The following is a 6,857-nucleotide window of genomic DNA, read 5'->3' as shown; positions in this document are numbered from 1 at the left end:
TGGCAGAGAGGGAAAGGCCTGGGAATCCAAGCAGAAGAACTTGCTCAGCACATCCAGGAGGAGCCACAGAAGGACACCAAGAGAATGAATGGAGGACATCAAGGTTCTGAAGCCAGGGGTTTGAATTGCTTTGGCCACGTCTGTAGTTGTGTTCTTCTCTACTAGAAAAAATCGGTATCAGAAGGGGACCATCTACATTAGATCTTCAAATGTGGATGTGAGGGCTATCCCAGAGGAGATGCTTTTATCTTTGTCCTTACTGTATTCCTTCAATAAAATGTAAGCTTCTTGAGAGATGTGCCTTTTTTCATCTTTACTTTTGGATACCTAGCACCTAGCAGAGTTCTTAGCACAGGTCAGGTTTTAATGAATGCTTATTGAATGAATGAATGAATGAAATAATGAATGAAGTGCAGGAAGAATATCCAAGTAAGATGTCCTGTGGGTAGCTGACAGCAGCCTCAGGGGACTGGGAAGGAATAACAAACTAAGTCTGACTCAGGCTGGTTTCCCTTGGTAATTTAGGTCCAATATTGGAAGTAAATGAGACTCTCATAATCCATACAAGTTAACAAAAGGGGGTTTACTGAGCCATAGCAGGGAAAGATCTGGGATAAAGTACTGATTCAGTGGAATACAGCTTCCCAGTCTTGTTCATCCTGGTAGTCTATGCTGTGAAGCCTCAGGTGTCAATAAGTAGATTCTTAGTTCATTGTTCATTCAATCAAATCTCAAGAACAGTTTTAATATCTTGAAAGCAGGGATTCCTAACTTGAGGCCTGTGAATCTTTAAAAAAATATTTTGGTAATTTTCAATATAATTTACTTTCTTTGTATTCCTATGTATTTAAAAACATTATTGTTATTATTGTTATTTTTTTTTTGCTAGGCAATGGGGCTAAGTGATTTGCCCAAGGTCACACAGATAATAAGTATCAAGTGTCTGGATTTGAACTCAGGTCCTCCTGACTCCAGGGCTGATGCTCTATCTATTGCGCTACCTAGCTGCCTCAAATCCTTTTTTTGAAGGAAAAACTAGCCTAATTAGCATGGTGAATATTAGGCCATTTGCAACCATTGCTTTGTAGGAGGCTTGTCCAAGCTCAAGATTACTGAAAAGGTGCCTTGTTAATTAATGTGCCCAGTAGTAAAGCAGCTAGGTAGCAAAATGAATAAGAGTACTAAGCCTGGAGTCAGGAAGACTCATCTTCCAGAATTCAAATCTGGTCTCAGATACTTCCCAGCTGTGTGACCCTGGGCAAGTCACTTACCCTCTTTGCCTCACTTTTCTCATTTGGAAAATGATAAATTTGCCAAGAAAACCCCAGAGGCACAAAGAGTCAGACATGGCTGGAACAAATGAATAGCAGCAGCATAAATCCAAGTCCCATTTTTAAACCACCCTCATCCCCTTCTAGATTTGGGCAGAATCAGGATTAAACAGAAGACAATCCAAATGGCCTATTACCATCTTCATATTCCACCCACAAAAGAAAGCTTTGTGTCAGGGAGAACTGGGACTAGGCCAGGAGGAGTGCCACACTCAGTGGTCCTTAATGCGAGAGACTCTACCTTCTGGGCTCTCACACTTCCAGTCTCCTAAGTCTGCTAGGACTCTTCTAAATTTTCCCTGGAGAAAAAAAATAAATAAAAAATAAAAAATAAATTTTCCCTGGAGGATGTGGGAGAAGCAGTTTGATCTCCTCCCATATCAGGAGAAACAGTACACTTTCACATTTGGTAATGTGAGCTTGACATTAGATCTCAAGAGCTTTATGTTTCTTTCTTGAGTACAGGTGATAGATAGAACAACAATCCTGGGTTAGATATTTCCAGCCGTAGAGGAAGCCTTGCAAATTCAAGAAGTTAGAAGCTCCTGAGTCCTCATTTGGGGTTAGCTGCAATTTGGGAACTCCATGTAATTATTATAACACTTCTTGGAGAAGATGACTATCAGTTGGAGGGTGAGCCCAACCTCTGGCCTGGCTCACTACAAAGTATGGACCTGGAGGAGGTTGTTGGGACAGATCAGAGCTGAAGTGAAGGTGAAATGCCAATTAAGCAATTCCACAAAATGCATCATATGTTGATGTTCTAAGAATCAGTATCTTCTGAGAGATTATAATAGTAGTTAGAAGTTACCACTTCATATTTATGATGTTTGTTTTTGTCAATGCACATTTGTGAGTCTTTTATTTTTGCTAGCATTTCTTTTTTGTGGAGGAAATAAATTGCTGCCACATACCTGATTTACATTTTACAAGTTTCTTAAGATAGGGACATAAAGAACCAGAGAATGCAAGAAAAGAGTGTCCTAACCCAGGACTGAAATCAGTGCAAGAAGTCCCTTAGTGGAGAGAAGGGAGCTAAGTGCCTCAGAACAAATGGGCCCAGCAGCAGGTGTTGTCTTACTACACTGATAGTACTAGTACCTCACAATTTGTTTAGAGCATGCTATAGAAGATCATCTATAGTAACTGGTGTGTGTTTGACTTTACTTGAGCAGACATCTAAACTGCTTGCCTTGTGATAGAATGACTTTGAATAGCTTGTCTGAGACTCTAATGAACTACAGGGTCATTAAGGTAAAGACTGGCTTGTTTATCTGGAAACCCCAAATAACCAACCCTAAGTGTTTAATCCCTTTTTGGGAGCCCCACATTTCTTTAGGACTTTTATGATTTTGATTGCTTTTTAAGCTAGCCTGCTTTGTCCTACTGAGGGGTTGAGTTTGGTCCTCCACTTGGAACGTCCTCCATGTTGCAGGGGTCCATTGAGGAAATTTTGGGTGTCTTACTGGTGTAGGAACCCACTGAAAAATTTTTGTCTGGACAGCCAGTTGGAACTTCCTATGTAGTACAGGGAATCCTTGAAAAAATTAGGTGCTGTATGCATTGTAGGTACCCAGAGATAGATAGATAGATAGATAGATAGATAGATAGATAGATAGATAGATAGATAGATAATAGATAGAGAGAGAGAGAGAGAGAGAGATATGATGTGTATATATATATATATATATATATATATATATATATATATATATATATATATATATATATATATATATATATAATATATATATATATACTCTATATACAATGTTACCATATCTAGATCTAGGTCTAAAATGACAGAAAGTAAAAAAACAGGGAGAGAAGACAGAGCCCTACAGTACACCCAGAATACCCTGTTTCCCAGAGCTAAGACCCAGCAAGCAGTCTGTGTCCTAAGCCTGGCATAACAATAATCCTTTGTGTTCAGGATGATATCACCCTCTGGTAAAGTGTATTGCTTGAACCAGCACCATGTGTTCCTTGAGGGATTTAGCTCCCCCTATTTCCCAGGGCCATCTATCATATATTTACAATCCTGTTCCTTGTCACTGACAGGTACTACACTCCTGATCCCTTCACATAACTCTGGTTCTGTGCCCCAAAGGGTGGGCACGACCCCCAAGATTTGAGACAATGATATTCCCACAGGGCCCTTGGGAACAGTAATTCAAGACCTAAAAATGATTATGTCATGGGCCAGCCCAGGATGTATATAAGACCTGCCTTTGATCCAGCATGTTAAGCCATCCTTCTTAGGAGGGGGTCTTCCCTATGCATATGTCATTTTCCCCACTCTGAAATTTATTAAACTGTTTTGTGTCTCTGACTCTCCCGTGTCTAGCCTGCTCTGTTGGTTTGGCTCTGGCCACCTTCAGGTTAGAGATAGGTTCTAGTCTGGTTGACAGGTGGGACATGAATCCAACAAAAGAAACTGAGAAGGGGTTGCCAGCAGTGTGACAAAAACCCATGTTTGAGTGTCTATGAGGTGGTTAACAGTGTCAAATGCTGCAGAGAAGTCAAGAAGTATAAGGGCTGAGAAAAGACCCTCAGATTTGGTAATTAAAAAACACTGGTAATTTTGGAAAGCAGTTTCATTTGAGTGATGAAGTCAGATTTTATGAGGGTGAAAAAGGTATGGAAGGTGAGAAAGTAGTGGTAGCCAGTATTAGACTGTGCTTTCTAGGAGTTTGGCTATGAAAAGGGGAGAGATAGGATGAGAGCTCAAGGAGGTGGTAGGATTAAGTGAGGTATTTTAGGCATGAGGAAGATTCTAGACATATCTATAAGTAGTAGCAAAGGAGACAGTAGGGTTTGTAAATAATAAGAGGAAAAGTTGAAAATTAGGGAAAGAGCATGTGATAGAAGGGGCAAACTCCTGGAATAGACAAGAGAGAAGGGGACCAAGAGCATAGGTTGGAGTGGCAAAGAAAAAGGCCACCTCTGACACTGGAACAAGCAGGAAAGTATAAAAAAAAATAATATGGAGAGGATTTGAAGCAAAGAACTGGGAAGAAGGAGATCTTGATGAATAACTTCATTTTCTTTCTATAAAGTACAAGGTGAGATATTCTGTTCACAAGGGGAGGATAGTGCTTGTATTATCTTGTTAAAGGCTGTATCCTCTCAGTTAGACTGTAAGCTCCTTGGGGGCAGGTACTTTTTCTTTTACTTTTCTGTTTCAAAAATTATTTTGTTTGTACACGCATCACATAGCATAATGTTTTGTTGAATTTCAGTGGAATTGGCTCATTACAGGGAATACCTTGATGGAGTATTTGAATATAGAGTATAAAAATAATGAGGTTCCAAATTCAAACTTAGCCATCTTTTTCATTGATTTTATAAACATTTACTGAGCACTCAGCTTAACTTAGGCCTAAGCAACTTGCAAAGATATTTTTCTACTATTCTAAGTCTCTGCTCTTTCTTTTCCAGCTTCTAAGGATGCCTATTAGAAACTTCTTCTAAAACTCTTCCTCCACTTTTTCCAGTTTATTAGAACTGCACCAAGAGGGTAGCTACTGCCCATGCCACAGCTTCTTGGAGCCATCTGGTAAACTGTCTAGGCAGAAGGGCTAAACCAGGTTGAAGGTAACCGACAGGTCTCAAACTTGTTGGTGAGTTAGGGGGATGTCTACCCCAAACTTGTGAAGATTTTCCCCAGCAGAATGGGCAGGTCAGAATAGTTTGTTCCAATAGCCATAAAGGAGGCTGAAGCAGGCACTGTGGAGCACTTAGACTTTGGTCAGGCCTCAAAGATGTCAAGATCATCCACTGCATCCTGGGTCATTATCAGCCTTCTTGATATTTGTCCTGTCACTGGACTTCAATGACTCAGGAAGAGTGAAGCTGATGACTTTGTGCAACCCTGCCTTACCTAAATGCAATTCATTCACAAGTCGGACATCACCCATGATGTCATTGGTCCTCTTCAAAAACGAAGTATGAACAAGAATGCACCCTCAACCTGGTTTAGGTCATCTGCTGAGTTTTGTCAGGGTGTGGCCACTGCACATGCTATACGGCTTCTTGGAGCCACAGGTCAGAGTCGGTCAAGGCAAACACCAAAGGTGGATAGGTAGCCCTTTGCACCATTGGTGCTAGTCCTCCTGGAACACCCCATATAGCACTTGATTTAAAAGCCCCTCCCACAAAGAGAAGAGATGATGCTATGTATTTCTAAGACTCTAAAATCCTTTGGCAGTCATTTTGGAAAGACTGTTAAAAGTGATAACTCAGAGGGACAGGTAGGTGGCACAGTAGATAGAGCACCGGCCCTGAAGTCATGAGGACCTGAGTTCAAATGCGGCCTCAGACCAAACACTTGACACTTACTAGCTGTGTGATCCTGGGCAAGTCACTTAACCCAATTGCCTAAAAAAAAAAATGCGAGGGCAGCTAGGTGGCACAGTACATAGAGCCTTGGAGTCAGGAGGACCTGAGTTCAAATGTGGCCTCAGACACTTAACACTTACTAGCTGTGTGACCCTGGGCAAGTCACTTAAGCCCAATTGCCTCACCAAAAAGCAAAAAGAAAAAGTGATAACTTGAGAGAAACTGAGAAGACAAAGGGAATGAAGATAACCTCTTTCCTGGAGAGAAGCATTTGAATCCTAATCTCACTAAGAGGATGACAAGAATTCTTGAAAAGAGATTTTAATTGGTATTCTGAAAGAATTAAATGAGATTTTAATTTGCATTCTGAATGGGAATGAAATCTTGTAATAAGAATTGTAAAGTCAGCAAAGGGATAGGGAGGTAACTCTGACTGCCATCATTTTACTCACAGCTAAAACATTGTAAATAGTCACTTGTCTTTGAGTTGTTACTGTGTTAATAAGTTGCATAGCCAGTAATGTTGATGTTTATTTAAGCCTATTTAAGACAAGATTGGGATACTCTCTTCTCTACAGGTGACTGCTCTTTCCTGGTTTTCCTCTTGTCTCCTTTGCTAGATCTTCAACTACATTATAGTCACTAACCGTGGGGTAGCCCCCAAGGGTCTGTCCTGTGCCCTCTTCTCTTTATTCACTTTATTTCATTTGATGATCTCATCTACTCCAACATGTTCAATTATCATTTCTATGCAGAAAATTCTCACATCTGTTCATCACAATCTCACCTCACAGCCCTTTCCCCTGCTCTCCAATCTCACATTACCTACTGCATATTGGACATCTTGAAGTGGATGTCATAGCCATCCTGAACTCAAGTTGTCCAAAACAGAATTCATAATCTTTCTACCGAAGCCATCCCCTCTTCCCAGTTTCCCTATAATTATTGAGGGCACCACTTTCCTTCTGATCACCTATAGTTCATTATCTGGGTGTAATTTTCACCTCTTCACTTGCATTCACCTCATATCAATCAACTTTCCCTTGGAGGCCAGAAGAACTAGACCCTGTTGTAAAGACAACTTGTCTTGTTTTCAGGAACAGGGAGGACCTCTAAGGATTAAACAACAAACAAAAAACACAAACCTGAATGATGTCCTCACTCTCTGAGACAATAAGCCAGCTG

This window comes from Phascolarctos cinereus, unplaced genomic scaffold, assembly GCF_003287225.1.
Source record: "Phascolarctos cinereus isolate Bilbo 61053 unplaced genomic scaffold, phaCin_HiC Scaffold_5;HRSCAF=322, whole genome shotgun sequence".
Lineage (NCBI taxonomy): Eukaryota > Metazoa > Chordata > Mammalia > Diprotodontia > Phascolarctidae > Phascolarctos > Phascolarctos cinereus.
Note: the sequence above shows the minus strand (reverse complement) of the source record.